A 19,296-nucleotide genomic window follows, 5' to 3' on the forward strand; every position below is an offset into this window, starting at 1 on the left:
AGGCAAAGCAAACTGACCAAAACTATACAACTAGTAAAAGGTATAGTCACAATATTAAACCAGGTCTTCAGGTCTCTTCATATAATTTTCTTTTCTTTATTACATAAAGGAAACATGGACACTTTAATCAATAATTATAGAAAGATGTCATGACATCACTAGCTAAATCAAAAAACAGAATACTGCCAGGAGCTCAGTGAAGCTGTTCGTGTGACCTCCAATGATCACCCTCTTTTCTCTCTAAAGATAACCACCACCTTGATTCTCATATTGGTAATTTTGTTTCTTTATAGTGTTATCAGCACTGAATGCATCCCTAAACAACATAATTAAGTGCTATCTGTTTTTGAAATTTACAGGAATGGAATCACATAGCATGAATTATTTAAGTCTTGTTTTCTTTCTAAATTTGTATATATGCTCCTCCCTATAGCTATAGTTCCTTCATTGGCATTGTTGTGTGATATTTCACTCTATGCAGAGCTAATGTTCAGGAACATCTCTGTCCATTGCAGTTATTTCCAGCCAGTGTCATTCTGATTGGGTCCACTTCTATTCTGGCTGGTTAGTGCCAAAGCCATAAGAGTTTGAACATCACTCTGTATGTCTATATACCCATACATTTATTCCATTCTACTGTTGAGAGACAGCAATCCCCCAGTTTTATATGAATATTTACTACTATTTATTTCTGTTAAAAAGAGGCTTGAAAGGAAATACCTAACTTAGAGAAACTTTTTCTCTACCTATATTCAACTCTTTTTTTCTACCTATATATAATTTACATAACCTAAAGTTCACCAGTCTGAAGTGTGTATTTACAGAATTGTGCAAACACCACCACTATCTAATTCCAAAATATCCGGAATATTTTGGAATTAGAGAAGCCTTCTACCCATTAGTATTCACTCCCCACTCTCCCTTCCCCACCCTAGGCAACTAGAAATCTACTTTCTCCATGGATTTGCCTATCTGGACATTTCATATAAATGGCATCACATAATATGTGGTCTCCTGTGATAGACTTCTTTAATTTAGCATAATATTTCATTGTTCATCCATGTCATAGCATATGTTAGTATTTCATTACTTTTTATGACTAAATAATATTCCACTGTATAAATATACCACATTTTGTGTATACAATCATCAGTTAATAGATACGCGGGTTGTTTCTGATTTTTGGATATTATAAATAATGCTATAAATATTTATATACAAGTTTTAATGTGTAGACATGTTTTCATTTCTCTTGGGTAGATATCTAGAAGTAGAATTGCTAGGTCATACAGTGACTCTGTTTAACATTTTGAGGAACTTCCAACTGTTTATCACAGTGGATATACCATTTTTTACATGCCCACCACCAACATATAAGGGTTTCAACATGTCTACGTATTTGGAAATACTTGTTACTGTTTGTTTTTTTATTATAGCCATTTTAGCACATGTGAAGTTGTATCTTAATGTGATTTTGAAATTTTCATTTTTCTAATGATTAATCATGTCAATCATCTTTTTGTGAGCTTACTGGCCACTTGTACCTCTCTGGAGAAATCTCTATTCAAATTATTTGCCCATTTTAAACTTGTTTTCTTTGTCTTTTTTTTCTTTGTGTGTGTGTGTGTGTGTGTGTGGTACGCGGGCCTCTCACCGCCGGGCTCCCCCCCACACCGTGGAGCACAGGCTCCGGACCCGCAGGCCCAGCGGCCACGGCCCACGGGCCCAGCTGCTCCGCGGCACGCGGGACCCCCCCCGGACCGGGGCACGAACCCGCGCCCCCCGCATCGGCAGGCGGACTCCCAACCACTGCACCACCAGGGAAGCCCTCTTTGTCTTTTTATTATGGAGTTATAAGAGTTTTTATTTATTCTGGGTAAAAGTCTCCTATCAGTTACATGATATGTGGATTGTCTTTTTGTTTTCTTTTTTTTTTTTTTTTTTTTTTTTTTATTTTTATTTATTTATTTATGGCTGTGTTGGGTCTTCGTTTCTGTGCAAGGGCTTTCTCCAGTTGTGGCAAGTGGGGGCCACTCCTCATCGCGGTGCGCGGGCCTCTCACTATCGCGGCCTCCCTTTTTGCGGAGCACAGGCTCCAGATGCACAGGCTCAGTAACTCACGGGGCCAGCTGCTCCCCGGCATGTGGGATCCTCCCAGACCAGGGCTTGAACCCGTGTGTCCTGCATTGGCAGGCGGACTCTCAACCACTGCACCACCAGGGAAGCCCTCTTTGTCTTTTTATTATGGAGTTATAAGAGTTTTTATTTATTCTGGGTAAAAGTCTCCTATCAGTTACATGATATGTGGATTGTCTTTTTGTTTTCTTGATGGTATTCCTTTTTTTTTTTTTTTTTTTTTAGTTCTCCATCTTCCACATTTTACTTCACCCAAATATTGTATCAAATAACCAAGATTCCAAATTGTTACAAACAAAATGAACAATGTTTCCATGGCATTTATGGTAACTATCAATCTATCACCATATAAATATTTACAGGAAGTCTGAGAATCTAACTTCATGCTTTAACCGGCAAAGATTTATATTTCCATTTTGCAAAAAATTATCAGGTTTAAAAATACAATTTATTCATGATCCTTTTTGTACAATACAGCATGCATTCCTAATTATAAAGGAAACTTGAAAATAATGTGATACTTAATTTTCCAAATCTAAATATTTTTTTTTAAAGTCTGTGCATCAGTTTGAATATATGAACACTGAGGAACTTAAGAAATAAAAATCTACTGATAATTGTTAGCACAATTATATAAAACTACCTTAAATAACATTACATAAAATATTTTTATTTAGAAATACAACATTTGTTTACCTTTCTTACCTTGTATTAAACAATTTTATCTAGGCTCTTGACTTGCAGCACTGGCATCAATCATATAGCCAATTTTTGCATCATCTAACACGGTTTTTGCATTTAAAAATATACATATAGCTCTGTTTCCTTATGATGCTTTCACAAAGAAATCAAATCCTAGACCACATATCTAAATGTTACTAAAATTTATACCAGTTCCCCAAGCCTCCCAGTACTTAGTTGGCATGTGTTTGGTACATACACATCAGTTTGTTGCTTTTAAAGGTGAAATTTTACAGACTTGTCTACCACCATATAGAGACAATTACAATTGTCAACTTCATGTTAAATGTTTTATCTAATTTGATAGTGTTTCCATCAGCTGAGTCTTCTAACCAGAGATATGTTGGGAAATATTTAAAACAAGCTCTGGCAGTGACGGGAAGTTCAAATCCTGATTTGTACTATTTTCCAATTTCCATAGTGTAAATACTCCTACTCTGGTTAATTTTAAGCTACCAACGTGAAGTCAACTGTCTTGCAAACTTCCTGAAATTTTAACAGTGGGCCCTCCTGAGCCAGCGTGGGCCAAACCCACAACACCAATAAAAAACCCACAAACATCTTTCTACCTACAAATCTGGTTCTTTTCCACTTAGCACTCCCAGGTGCTTGTCTTTAATCTGGGTTACTCCACAGTCTCCATCTTTACTGGCTGCTTCTCTTCAACACAAACTCACTTATATTTACTAAAATCTCTCACTCAGTCCCAGCTTAGACTCATTTTAACAAAAATAATGTTCATAATATTGACACTGACAATATTCAACCTCATGTTAATTCCAAAGCTTAGTGAAAATTTTGTTCTAATCATTTACATTGCTCTCCGGTCACTAATTACCATTCCATGGCCAAATTTGAAGGTTCCTCTGCAGTTTTCCCAACTCATTTTATGAGACCAGTATTATCCTGACACCAAAGACAGTACAAAAAACAAACAAACAAACCCCTCTGCAAAAAACCACTATGCAAAGTTCATTTAACATTTGAAAATCAAATTAAATCCACGATTCCAACATGCTAAAGAAAATTATTTGAGAAAATCCAACACGATAAAAACTCTCAGAAAGTTAGAGGAATTACCTCAACTTGGTAAAGAAAATCTACAAAAAACAGAAGAAACCTCTAAAACCAACATCCTACTTAATAGCAAAAGACACAAAGCTTTCCCTCTAAAACTGGAAACAAGGCAAGGACGCGCTCTCACAACTCTCATTCTCCTCACTACACGAAGTTCCAGCTACTACAATAGGCAAGAAAAGACATAAAAGCCACAAAGATAGCAAAGGAAAAAATAAAACTCTCTTTTTGCAGGTGTCCATGATTATCTATGTAGACCAACCCAAGTAATCACCAAAAGAAAAAAACAAGAACAAGTAAGTGAGCTCTGTGAGGTCACACAAGATAAACACACAAAAATCAATCGCATTTCTATATATTAACATAAAACAATGAAGAAAATAACGTTCTTATATTTTAGAGATAAGTACTGATATATTTACAAACAAAATAACAATTTCTGATATTCATTTCAAAACAATTTGCTGAGGAGGATGGGGTAGGGATATACATAAAGCAAGACTGGTCCTAGGTTGCTAGTAGCTGAAGTTGGATAATATAGAAATCTTTATAAGCACTAACCTCTCTTGCTCCGCTCTTCTCTAAGCGTGGTCCTGGCACCGGCAGCACCGTCCGCCCTCCCGGAACTTGTTAGAAGCGCAAATGCTCCGCCCCCAACCTATTTATTTTGAAAGGCTCTGCACGTGAGGCCCATTACGCTGGGACTTAACAAGCCCTTCAGGTGATTCTGATCCAGGCTAATGATGCCAAACCGTGGCACGTCAACTGCTCTCACCTGAAGATGTTACCGAACCAAACTTGGGTCCGCTTGCCCAGGCGCTGTAAAGCCACTGACGCTGGGTTCTGGTGAAGGAAAGTGCAGCGTTCACTGAAGGGCATCAAGCAAGGAGGCCAGGACAGCTAGTGCCTAAAAGACCCAAATTCCCCGAAGGCTTTCAGGCAAAAGTTTTTAAAGACAGGATGAGGGAGGGGGGCTTGGGGGTATGTGATCCGTTCATGGACATTCTTCTGAGAGGCTGGTGGTGAGGTAATCAGGAGTCAAGATCATCAAACTTTAGGTTCCAACAGGTCTGGGGTCTCCGTGCTTGTGGGCAGCAGACAGTTAACCTCTTCCACCTGGCGGGGGTTTCAGTCTCTGATGTAGATTCCTGTAGTTTCTCTCTCTTCCTCTTCTTTTTCTTACCCTTTCAAAAGAGAGCGGTGTGTGTGGTGAGCCTGGCCTCCAGCCGCTGGGCCCGACGCTGACGCCCGCGCTCGCACTCCCGCCTAAGAGAGGTTGATGGTATTCCTTAAAGCACAAAAGTTTCTAACTTTGATAAAGTCAAAATTTTCAGTTTTTCTGTTATCACTTGTGTTTCTGGTGTCACATCTAAGAAATTATTACCTAATCCAAAATTATGAAGATATATTCCTGGGTTTTTGTCTAAGAGTTTTGTTGTTTTAGCTCTTATTTAGGTCCATGACCCATTTTGAATTAATTTTTAAGTTGGTGTGAGGTAGAAGTCCAAATTCATTATTTTGCATATAGATATCCAGTTCCCCCCAGAACCATTTGTTGAAAAGACTGTTCTTTCCCCATTGAATTATATTGGCCTTTTCTAAAATATTATGTAATGGTAAAGTTAAAAGTCAATAAAAATATTGTTTATGAGTGTGGTTGTTCTGTAAGACAGCCATAAAAATAGAAAAAATTTAATACACATATAGCATATATATATTATGTTTTAATAGAATAAGTATACACATAGATGTGTGCTATGTAAACTAAGATGATGACAAAGAAGTGCTGGTTAGAAATGCTATTTCCTGTGGTTGGGGCAGATGGTAGCACTATTGAGAAACCATCTGAAATACTAAAAGAAAATGTTCTTGTCAAAGCAAGAGGACCAGATTACAGAGAAAATGCAAGACATAAGTAAATGGGGGAAGACAAGACCCCTACCTTTAGTGAGAGTTTAACAGCTAGAATTGATAGACCAAGACTTATCACCACATAAGTCAGGCTACATCCAATTGAGGGGATACAAACTTTAAGTATGCCAATCCAAATGGATGGGGCTTACTGATTATGCTCCATTGGAGCTCCTGACAGGTGTCCCTTTTGGTCCTCTCACTCGCCTCTGAGCCCAGGAAAACTGTACAGGCTTGTAATATTAGCTATCAGAATCTGAATCCTTCAAACCAGCTAAAACAGGCATAAGCTTCCACCCCTTGCACAGCTTCCTTTTCTGATGTAAATTCTCTGAACAAACAGAACTGGGAAGAGGAATTGATGATCTTTCAAAGACTACTTTTGTCCCTGTTCCTTAAGTAGACTTGGTACAAAGCTCTCTGTTAAAACAGGGGAAAAAAAAAAAAAAAGAACTTGAATTAGGATTTTTGAAATCCGAATGCAAAATAATCCCTAAGAGCATTATATCATTCTTGTCTGCATTAAAATTCATCTGTTACTTGTGGACGCACTTAAACAGCCCTTTAAGATCTCTCTGTCACCTTGGGCTTCCCTGGTGGTGCAGTGGTTAAGAATCCATCTGCCAATGCAGGAGACATGGGTTCAAGCCCTGGTCCGGGAAGATCCCACATGCCGCAGAGCAACTAAGCCCATGCACTACTCCTGTGCACCACAACTACTGAGCCTGCGCTCTAGAGACCGTGAGCCACAGCTACTGAAGCCCTCGCGCCTAGAGCCCGTGCTCTGCAACAAGAGAAGCCATCGCCATGAGAAGCCCACGCACCACAACAAAGAGTAGCCCCCACTCTCAGCAACTAGAGAAAGCCCGGGCACAGCAACAAAGACCCAATGCAGCAAAAAAGTAAATAAAATAAAATTAATTAATTTTAAAAATAATATATATATTAAAAAAGATCTCTCTGCCATCTACCTCCATCTACTTGGCTCTTCTAGTTTTACAGCTTCTGCAAACATGAAGACTTCATGACTTTGGGATCCCAGTAAGGATTTTCATTAAGAATAGTTCTACTAATAATGAGACAAACTGATTGGAGCCTGAATTGAGGAAGAGAAAACTATGAAGTGACTTTCTGGGGGACAGTTGGAAAATTTTTAAGAACTATCTACTAGATAATTTTATTGTGTCAATCTTAAAGTTCTTGATTGTGATCATTATTTTGTGCTTATGTAGGAGAATATTTTTGTTCTTAGGAGATAAATGCTATAGTATTTAAGAGTGAAGGGTCATGATGTCTGTAACATACTTTAAGATGGTTCAGAAAAAATAAATCACACACACATACAAACACAGAGAAATGTAAAAAGTGTAGCAAATGTGCAAAAGGTTTCATTTGGAATTCACATTGCTGTACATCTTAAGTGGTCGAATATCAACAATTGTATGTGATTCAACCTAACAGATTAAGAGTATATAACTGAATCTAAATCAGGTTTTCTCAACATTGGGACTACTGACATTGTTTTAATTCTTTATTGTAGGAGAAGGGTGATCTGTGAATCTGTGAAGGATGTTTTAGTAACATCTCTGGCCTCTGCCTTCCAGATGCCATTAACACCCTCAATCATCTGATCAAAAATGTCTCTAGACATTGCCAGATGTCCCCTGGGGGCAAAATCTCCCCTAGTTGAGAACCACTGATCTAGAGAAATATGCAAGAATGTATAGGCAAAAGGTACCTTTCTTTCAACTTTTTGGTAGATTAAATTTTTTGCAAAATTAAAAAGTTAGAAAAATAATAGATAAAATAATATATGTGATTTATATATTAATAGTACTATTAATTATTGATTAATTAATAATTTATAAAACTGATTCTGTCACCAAATTTTGATGAATTTTGTTTTTCACACTTTTAAAACACCAAAGCCCTTAAGAACTTAATTCATAGACTCCTCTAATACTTTCACTTGACTCCATACCTGAAGCAGAAACACTTCATTGTGCCCCTATTCACCTGAGCTATAGAGAACACAATAGAACAGAAAGGGAATGAACATTGACTGAACACCTAAACATGGCAGGTGTCACTTTATGTCATTTATTAAAATTATTGTGAGAGGCAATTCCATTTGTACAGATGAGGAAAAAAATTCATAGAACCTGATCATGGTGATATGACTTGTAAGAAAGTAAGACCTGGAGTACAAGACTGAAACCAACTCTAAAGTTCACATTGTTTCACTATACAAAGGAAATTTGCTGGCCCCTGGCCTGTCTCTGTTACAATAATAACACAAATGCCTATCACATTCAAACAAGTTTAAACTGAATATTGGACATTCTATTTTTAAGTTTCTTCAACTACTCTACTGAACTACTCTACTTTATGGTTGAGTCAACTCTTCTTTTTTCTCTCTGTGCCCCCTCATCTCTCTTTCTTTCTTGGCTCTTCTTTTACTGCCACATTCCTCTTGATTTTTTTCATGTAAGCCTATTCTCTCTGTCTCTCCCCACTCCAACTTGTTTGGCTTTTTCTCCTATTGACCACACTCTCAGGGGATTATCTTCTGCACTTTCCATCCAACAAACACAGGCTAAAAAAATAATTTTCTTTAAGAGGAATGCTGGTGGTAGTTGCTAAAACTTTTTTACCTTCCTACATCTGGAAGTTCTCTAACACCTTTTCTTTCAACTTCTCTGTAGATTTAAAACTTTTCTAAATAAAATGTTTTAAAAAACATAATGCCTTGCACATAACAAGCACTTAATAAATGTTAGACGCTGCACCATTGTTGTTCTTATGTAAGAGTAGCCAAGTTTCCACCAGGAGTTTCTTCAAACATAAAGAAAAGCAAATATAATTCACTTCTGGTAATTGTACAACTAAGCTTTCAATTTGATTTGGAATACCTTTCATTAGCTGATATTTGGTATAGTAACTTTTCCACTTGGAAACTGGTTTATTCTTTGGAATCTACTACCATAATGTAAGACTAAAGTTTTAAAAGTATCTGTTCATTGGAGATACAAGACCATGCTTTAGAAAATGTTTTTTTCCTCTCTTCCACTATTTTTGAATCACTCAAATCACCCAACCTGCCCTTTCTCCATCCCCATTCTTTCTCACACAGTTTATTTTCCTTACATTTACCAATACATTGACAAGAGGAAGAGGGGGTTGCATTTTGAGGTAAAAGAAATACTTTCGATCTTGTATCTCAACTTTCTTCTCCAGGCAATCTAAAATTTGTATAAAATCTTCTCATGGTCATATATGGGTCCACTAGGATGCACTGGAGGTGCCAAAGCGGTATTTCTTTCTAATGGTATGTACACACAGAGTAGAAAAGGCAGAAGAGGGTCTTAAATGAAAAGGTAGTACTGTAGCTTGGGAGGGGGTGGAAAGAGATGAGGGAGTGGAAGCAGAGAAGGAAGAACATGCAAGAGAATTAGGCTTGTAAGAAGAACCAGACTAAGATTAGGGGGACAAGGGTGTGCAACACAGGAAGTGTTCAGAAGCATGAAAAAAGTCCCTTCTTCCATTGTTGTCTTTGGAAGGAGTGCTTTGTTCAGTTTCTCATGTATGGAAGACCCTAACTCAAACAGATCTCAAATAAACAACATGTTTTTACTTTGTGCCATGGTGTCCCCAGGTGTTTGTGAGCATCTTTTGCAGATCACAAAACTGCAGGTCCAGAGTCTCCTCCCAGACTCTGATGATTCAAAGCAAGAACAAACAGTTGGAATTTCTGTCAAATTGGCAGGCTGGAGGGAAAATAAGTTGGAGTCATGGAGACATTTACTTCCCCAAAAATCATTCACAGTTTAAAGGAAAGAACACAGTAGAACAGCATCCTCACCATGTTCTCACTAAGTACCATGAGAGAATTCACTGAACTTCAGATTACTTGGGCTCTGAGTAAAACGGAAATAATAAGAATAGAAACATCAAGATTTTCTGTGAAGCACAAATAACAGAAAGGTATACAAGTGTTTTGTAAGCTTTAAAATATTATAAATAATTGATTATCATTGCATGTACACCATCTGTTAGGCCTGAGCACAAGGCAGATGTGCTGCTCTATTTCTCCTCAAGCAGAATTCCTCTACATTCCTGCCTGAGTGAAATTTTCATACTTCATAGTTGTTCTGAACATCACCAAGAGAAAGATGAAAAAGAGGAAGAAAATAAATTCTTGAATGCCAAGAACATCCCCATAGTACACAGCCATTCTCTTTAAACAAGGAGAAAACAGTATTTTACTACTCAAAGCTCTAGGCAGTTTCCCTCTTTAGGGAAAGATAAGTGAGCTGTAAAGTATCTGCCCTGGCAACAAATTCATGAATCACAGTTACCTGTTTCTTTTGGATATTGCATCTGCTAATTACCCACCAAAGTTTAGATTGGACAGCTGCTACCTGACATCATTTGGTATCCAATATGGAATGATTTTGGCAGAGAAATGGTTTCTCTTTTCCCAACAGGAAAATGGAAAATGAATTGGAAGAATTTACTAATAATTAGTAAAAACATTAAAAAAAAAACCAAACCCATAGCTCTAGGTGTTTGAACCTTGGATTAACTGTTGAGAGTTAAATCACTGGTTCAAGGAAAAGTGATACTATATAAGTTGATGATCTATTGAAAGTAGATTAAAAATGGGAACTGATCAGTGAGGACTAGAAATGTTACTAGATTAAAAGAATAACATGTATTTGAACAAAATCTGTATTTAATTTTGGCTTGTATTATGAAAGGACACATCTGGAACTTGGGTGTTGGTGTTGAAATTACCAGTAGCATCTGTTCATCCTTGGTTTTACCCCTTGAATCAGAGGAAAACTACATTGTATTACTGATCTCTGGGTAAAACAGAATGAAAATATGGCATGTTCCATCTAACCTGCAAGTGTAAAATAATGCTGTAATCATTTTCTAATTTTAGTTTTAGGTTCTATTCCTAGCCACTAATTAAAATGATTAATAAATGCTTTCATTTTTTATATAATTCATCATTTATGATTTATGGAAGTATCAAATATAAAAGCTAAGTTTTCTATTTCTGTTTTTACTCAAGAAATTAACAACTAGGAAATGCTAAGTAACTTAGAGTTATGAGTCAACAAATGTCCAATAAGCTGTGTAGAAATTAGCCTGCTTAACTTTTTTTAATCCTGAAAATGTTCAGCACAAATAAATCTAATAAACCACCTAAAGCAAAAGGGAAGTGGGAGAGTTTGCAAAACAATTGGGAAAGAATACTCAAGGTGTGTGTCAGTTATGAAATTTCACTTATCATTAGTAGAAAATATTGATTTTCTTTAACAGAAAAGGGGAGTCTTGCCCACGGATGCCCAAACAACCAGTTGATTTAGACCCTAATAGTTAATCCTTTGCATGAAGAAAGAAGCAAACTTTTTGTTGCAATAGGTTATCAACAGAAAGACAACTGAATAAAGACAAAGTAGAAGATACAACAGTAATGATGTTCCAGCACCTGTATACGAACTAGCAAAACAACTAAAACATCAGAGCAAGATTTTCTACTTCTTCTTTCCTCCCTCCCTTCCTTCCTCCCTTCTTTTCCTCCTTTCTTCCTAACTTCTTCATTTCACTACTTTCTTTCCTCCTTCTAATTTTGACATTTTAAAAGTTAATTTTACAGATTTTTTTTTTATTTCAAGGAACAGTTTCCAACCAATTATAGAATTTTAGTGCTTTAGTATTTAAGTAGTCCCTCTCCATCATTTCATAAGTGAAGAAACTGAGGGCTAGAGGGGGTCCCATTCTGTTGTGAAAAAATATACCATTACTGTTGCATCTTCTGCTTTGTCTTTATTCAGTTGTCTTTCTGTTGATAAGCTACTGCAACAAAAAGTTTGCTTCTTTTTTCATGCAAAGGATTAATGATTAGGGTCTAAATCAACTGGTTGTTTGGGCATCCATGGGCAAGACTCCCCTTTTCTGTTAAAGGAAATCATTTTCCACTAATGATAAGTGAAATTTCATAACTGACACGCACCTTGAGTATTCTTTCACAATCGTTTTGTAAACTCTCCCACCCCCATTCTGCTTTAGGTGGTTTATCTGATTTATTTATACTAAATATTGTCAGGATTAAAAATACTAGCTTGGGGACTTCCCTGGTGGTCCAGTGGGTAAGACTACACACTCCCAATGCAGGGGGCCCGGGTTCCATCCCTGGTCAGGGAACTAGACCCCACATGTGTGCCGCAACTCAGAGTCTGTGTGCCACAACTAAGAATCCACATGCCGCAACTAAAGATCCCACATGCTGCAACAAAGATCCCATGTGCTGCAACTAAGACCCAGAGCAGCCTAAATAAATAAATAAATAAATAAATTTTTTTTAAAAACTAGCTTGTTGCAGAGCAATGATGAATACATGTGATAATTACTGCTGACTTGTTTTTATTTTATTTTTAGAAACATTCTTATATGTAGGTATATAAATTTTAAACTTTTTTGGCCATTTCCCAGCATTTATGCTTTTTTCTAAAAGAATCAACAATACAAGGATGTTTAAAGTAAAGACTAATCCTCTCTCCTCTCCACCTCACTCTACTATCCATTCCACCCACCTCAGGTGTCCAATGTTAATAGACTTGTACTGACTCCTTGGTAATATATATACACACAACATAACTATACATATATAGGCTATTTGTTTGTATCTTCTCTGTTTTTTCCCAATATTGACTTATAACGGATATACTTTGTAGTCTTCTCTCTGCTGTTTTATTTTTTTCATGTAGCAGCATACATGGACAGCCCTACAAGAATGTGTGTATGTGTCCATATATTTTTGCAGTTTATACATATGCATAAATACATAATTTTACATTATGGATTGAAATACGTGTTGGGGAGTTTTCAAAGCAGTATTGCTTTTCTCTTTTTTTTTTTTTTTGTTGTTGTTTGCTTGCTATCACGCCCTCTCTTCCTTGAGGCTATTCATTTAAACACACACACACACACACACATACACACACACACACACAATATGTTTTGTGAGCTTCTACTTTTTCTTTTTTTTTTTCCATTTTTATTTTTTATACAACAGGTTCTTATTAGTCAGCAGTTTTATACACATCAGTGTATATATGTCAATCCCAATCGCCCAATTCAGCACGCCACCACCTCTACCCCCTGCGGCTTTCCCACCTTGGTGTCCATACGTTTGTTCTCTACATCCGTATCTCAATTTCTGCCCTGCAAACGGGTTCATCTGTACCATTTTTCTAGGTTCCACATATATGTGTTAATATATTTGTTTTCTCTTTCTGACTTACTTCACTCTGTATGACAGTCTCTAGATCCATCCACATCGTAAAAAATGACCCAATTTCATTCCTTTTTATGGCCAAGTAATATTCCATTGTATATATGTACCACATCCTCTTTATCCATTCATCTGCCAATCAGCATTTAGGTTGTTTCCACGACCTGGCTACTGTAAACAGTGCTGCAAAGAACACTGAGGGGCACATGTCTTTTTGAATTGTGATTTTCTCTGGGTATATGCCCAAGAGTAGGATTGATGGATCATATGGTAATTCTATTTTTATTATTTTTAAGGAACCTCCATACTGTTCTCCATAGTGGCTGTACCAATTTACATTCCCACCAACAGTGCAAGAGGATTCCCTTTTCACCACACCCTATTTAGTGATGTTGAGAGCTTTTCATGTGCTTCTTGGCCATCTGTATGTCTTCTTTGGAGAAATGTCTATTTAGGTCTTCTGCCCATTTTTTGATTGGGTTGTTTCCTTTTTTATTATCGAGCTGCATGAGCTGTTTATATATTTTGGAGATTAATACTTTGTCCGTTGATTCGTTTGAAAATATTTTCTCCCATTCTGAGGGTTGTCTTTTCGTCTTGTTTATGGTTTCTTTTGCTGTGCAAAAGCTTTGAAGTTTCATAAGGTCCCATGTGTTTATTTTTGTTTTTATTTCCATTACTCTAGGAGGTGGATCAAAAAATGTCTCGCTGTGATTTATGTCAGAGTGTTCTTCCTAGGTTTTCCTCTAAAAGTTTTATAGTGTCCCATCTTACATTTAGGTCTCTAATCCATTTTGAGTTTATTTTTGTGTATAGTGTTAGGGAGTGTTTAGTTTCATTCTTTTACATGTAGCTGTTCAGTTTTCCCAGCACCACTTACTGAAGAGACTGTCTTTTCTCCATTGTATATCCTTGCCTCCTTTGTCATAGGTTAGTTGACCATAGGTGCATGGGTTTACCTCTAGGCTTTCTATCTTGTTCCATTGATCTATGTATCTGTTTTTGTGCCAGTACCATATTGTCTTGATTACTGTAGCTTTGTAGTATAGTCTGAAGTCAGGGAGTCTGATTCCTACAGCTCCTTTTTTTTCCCTCAAGACTGCTTTGGCTTTTTGGGGTCCTTTGTGTCTCCATATAAATTTTAAGATTTTTTTGTTCTAGTTCCATAAACTAGATTTGATTTGATAGGGATTGCACTGAATCTGTAGATTGCCTTGGGTAGTATAGTCATTTTCACAATATTGATTCTTCCAATTCAAGAACATGGTATATCTGTCCATCTGTTTGTATCATCTTTAATTTCTTTCATCAGTGTCTTATAGTTTTCTGCATACAGGTCTTTTGTCTCCCTAGGCAGGTTTTTTCCTAGATATTTTATTCTTTTTGTTGCAATGGTAAATTGGAGTGTTTCCCTTAATTTCTCTTTCAGATTTTTCATCATTAGCATATAGGAATGCAAGAGATTTCTGTACATTAATTTTGTATCCTGCAGACTTACCAAATTCATTGATTAGCTCTAGTAGTTTTCTGGTGGCATCTTTAGCATTCTCTATGTATAGTACCATGTCATCTGCAAACAGTGACAGTTTTACTTCTTCTTTTCCAATTTGTATTCCTTTTATTTCTTTTTCTTCTCTGATTGCCAAGGCTAGGACTTCCAAAATTATGTTGAATAATAGTGGTGAGAGTGGACATCCTTCTCTTGTTCCTGATCTTAGAGGAAATGCTTTCAGGTTCTCACCATTGAGAATGATGTTTGCTGTGGGTTTGTCATATATGGCCTTTATTATGTTGAGGTTGGTTCCCTCTGTGCCCTCTTTCTGCAGAGTTTTTATCATACATGGGTGTTGAATTTTGTCAAAAGCTTTTTCTGCATCTATTGAGATGATCATATGGTTTTTATTCTTCAATTTGTTAATATGGTGTATCACATTGATTGATTTGCATGTATTGAAGAATCCTTGCATCCCTGGGATAAATCCCACTTGATCATTGTGTATGATCCTTTTAATGTGTTGTTGGATTCTGTTTGCTAGTATTTTGTGGAGGATTTTTGCATTTATATTCATCAGTGATATTGGTCTGTAATTTTCTTTTATTGTAGTATCTTTGTCTGGTTTTGGTATCAGGGTGATGGTGGCCTCATAGAATGAGTTTGGGAGTGTTCCTTTCTCCAAAATTTTTTGGAAAAGTTTGAGAAGGATGGGTGTTAGCTCTTCTCTAAATGTTTGATAGAATTCACCTGTGAAGCCATCTGGTCCTGCACTTTTGTTTGTCGGAAGATTTTTAATCACAGTTTCAATTTCATTGATTGGTCTGTTCATATTTTCTAGTTCTTCCTGTTTCAGTCTTGGAAGGTTATACATTTCTAAGAATTTGTCTATCTCTTTCAGGTTGTCCATTTTATGGGCAGAGAGTTGCTTGTAGTAGTCTCTTGGGATGCTTTGTATTTCTGCCATGTCTGTTGTAACTTCTCCTTTTTCATTTCTAATTTTATTGATTTGAGTCCTCTCCCTCTTTTTCTTGATGAGTCTGGCTAATGGTTTATCAATTTTGTTTATCTTCTCAGAGAACCAGCTTTTAGTTTTATTGTCTTTGCTATTGTTTTCTTTGTTTCTATCTCATTTATTTCTGCTCTGATCTTTATGATTTCTTTCCTTCTGCTAACTTTGGGTTTTGTCATTTCTTCTTTCTGTAGTTCCTTTAGGTGTAAGGTTAGATTATTTATTTGAGATTTTTCTTGTTTCTTGAGGTAGGCTTGTATAGCTATAAATTTCTCTCTTAAAACCTCTTTTGCTGCATCCCATAGGTTTTCGATTGTCATGTTTTCATTGTCATTTGTCTCTAGGTATTTTTTGATTTCCTCTTTGATTTCTTCAGTGATCTCTTGGTTATTTAGTAACATAGTGTTTAGCCTCCATGTGTTTGGGTTTTTTACATTTTTTCCCCTGTAATTCATTTCTAATCTCATAGCATTGTGGTCAGAAAAGATGTTTGATATGATTTAATTTTAAATTTCCTGAGGCTTGATTTGTGACCCAAGATGTGATCTATCCTGGAGAATGTTCCGTGTGTACTTGAGAAGAAAGTGTAATCTGCTGTTTTTGGACGGAATGTCCTATAAATATCAGTTAAATCTATCTGGTCTATTGTGTCATTTAAAGCTTGTGTTTCCTTATTAATTTTCTGCCTGAATGATCTGTCCATTGGTGTAAGTGAGGTGTTAAAGTCCCCTAGTATTATTCTGTTACTGTCGATTTCCTCTTTTATAGCTGTTAGCAGTTGCCTTATGTATTGTGGTGCTCCTATGTTGGGTGCATATATATTTCTAATTGTTGTATCTTCTTCTTGGATTGATCCCTTGATCATTATGTAGTGTCCTTCCTTGTCTCTTGTAACATTCTTTATTTTAAAGTCTATTTTATCTGATATGAGTATTGCTACTCCAGCTTTCTTTTGATTTCCATTTGCATGGAATATCTTTTTCCATTCCCTCACTTTCAGTCTGTATGTGTCCCTAGGTCTGAAGTGGGTCTCTTGTAGACAGCATATACATGGGTCTTGTTTTTGTATCCATTCAGCAAGCTTGTGTCTTTTGATTGGAGCATTTAATCTGTTCACGTTTAAGGTAATTATCTATATGTATGTTTCTATGACCATTTTCTTAACTGTTTTGGGTTTGCTTTTGTAGGTCCTTTTCTTCTCTTGTTTCCCACTTAGTTCCTTTAGCATCTGTTTTAGAGCTGGTTTGGTAGTGCTGAATTCTCTTAGCTTTTGCTTGTCTGTAAAACTTTTGATTTCTCCATCAAATCTGAATGAGATCCTTGCCAGGTAGAGTAATCTTGGTTGTAGGTTTTTCCCTTTCATCACTTTAAGTATATCATGCCACTCCCTTCTGGCTTGTAGAGTTTCTGCTGAGAAGTCAGCTGTTAACCTTATGGGAGTTCCCTTGTATGTTATTTGTCATTTTTCCCTTGATGCTTTCAATAATTTGTCTTTAATTTTTACCAATTTGATCACTATGTGTCTCGGCGTGTTTCTCCTTAGGTTTATCCTGTATGGGACTCACTGCACTTCCTGGACTTCGGTGGCTATTTCCTTTCCCATATTAGGGAGGTTTTCGACTATAATCTCTTCAAATATTTTCTCTGGTCCTTTCTCTCTCTCTTCTCCTTCTGGGACCCCTATAATGCGAATGTTGTTGCGTTTAATGTTTTCCCAGAGGTCTCTTAGGCTGTCTTAATTTCTTTTCATTCTTTTTTCTTTATTCTCTTCCCCAGCAGTGAATTCCACCATTCTGTCTTCCAGGTCACTTATCCGTTCTTCTGCCTCAGTTATTCTGCTATTGATTCCTTCTGGTGTAGTTTTCATTTAGTTATTGTATTGTTCATCTCTGTTTTTTTGTTCTTTAATTCTTCTAGGTCTCTGTTAAACATTTCTTGCATCTTCTTGATCTTTGCCTCTATTGTTTTCCGAGGTCCTGGATCATCCTCATTATCATTATTCTGAATTCTTTTTCTGGAAGGTTGCCTATATCCACTTCACTTAGTTGTCTTTCTGGGATTTTATCTTGTTCCTTCATCTGGTACATAGCCCTCTACCTTTTCATCTTGTCTATCTTTCTGTGAATGTGGTTTTTGTTCCACAGGCTGCAGGACTGTAGTTCTTCTTGCTTCTGCTGTCTGCCCTCTCACAGTTGATTCTTTCAACTACAAGCATACCTCAGAGATATTGCAGGTTAGGTTCTTCTGCAGGTTGGACCACTGCTAGTTTTGGAGGGTCTCCTGCAGAGGTGGGGGGTGGCTGTGGCTCACTGTGGGGACAAAGACACTGGCAGCAGTTCTGGGAAGTACTCCTTGGCATGAGCCCTCCCAGAGTGTCGAGCTCCTACTTTTTATAATCATATAATATTGTTAAAAAACAAAATTCAACCAAGTAAATTTGAAGATCTAACTGGATTTATTAAGCGATTCATGAATCGGGTAGCAACCCAACTAGCAACTAGAAGGGTACTCTGAGGGGTTGTACAAAATGGAAGGCCTCTACAGGCAGAAGGAAGGTAGGGCAAGGCAGTTGGTGGCAAAAAGAAAAGAAAAAATTGTTTCAGGCCAGGAAATCTTCTTTTGGGGGGGGGGGGTTGGAAACAGCAGGTGTCTTATTACGCAGATTGTCTCACTAGTGTTGATCAGGAAATTTCAGATTGTCTGTTTAAAGGTCACATTCCTGGGAGCGGCTGAAACTGCAATTAAGCCTTTGCTTGCTGTCATGGGGACAAATGACTCCATTTGGAGATTGTTATTTTTTTTAACAATATAACCATACATACACACAAAATGGCTAGCATCCTTTTGTCTCTTCTCCCATCACAGAAACACACACAAACACATGCACAAGCACACATTCAGTTAACCAGAAAATCATTCGTCTTGATACTCCAGTGTTAAAGTATAATTTTCAAAAAATTGAAAGCAGGACTTCCTTACCAATTTTGAATGAACACATATCAAAGATTTATTTAATTCATGAATGAGGGAACCAGCAAGATAGTAAAGCTGATTCAAAGATAGAATTCAAGAAATAGAAGTTTGTACAGTCAGGAAGGAGTATTAAACGAATTTCCTAAGTGTTAATGAAAAAATTAATCAATAGTCAATCTAAGAAAGAAATGGAAATTTTTATTTGATCCCACCTGAGGATTTTAGCCCAGGAGACAGTTTTTCGGAAAGCTCTGAGGACTGTTCCACTATCAAAACAGTTACATAATTTTTTGAGCCAAAGGGTTATACATCAAATGATGTATTAGTGATAGTTTACACAATTCAGATCTACACTACAAAGCGAGTAGTGGGTCATGGGTCATCGTGGCCTCTTGCAAGATTAAGAAGGAAAGTTACCTCTAAGGAGTTATGACCCTTTACGAGATTAAAAAGAAATGTTATCTCCTAAAGAGGTCTGGTTAATGCAGATGCACAATACACACTAAAGGCGAGGGAGGAGGCCCAAACGGGCAGAGAAAATTTTAGCTTAAATTTTCTTGTCTTGCCATAAAATATGAATTTCATTTCATCATTGAGTTAGAGGCAAGACCAGCTAGTATCCTGCCAGGCAATAAAACCATAACCTTT

Source organism: Hyperoodon ampullatus, assembly GCF_949752795.1.
Source record: "Hyperoodon ampullatus genome assembly, chromosome: 11".
In the NCBI taxonomy this organism is placed as follows: domain Eukaryota; kingdom Metazoa; phylum Chordata; class Mammalia; order Artiodactyla; family Ziphiidae; genus Hyperoodon; species Hyperoodon ampullatus.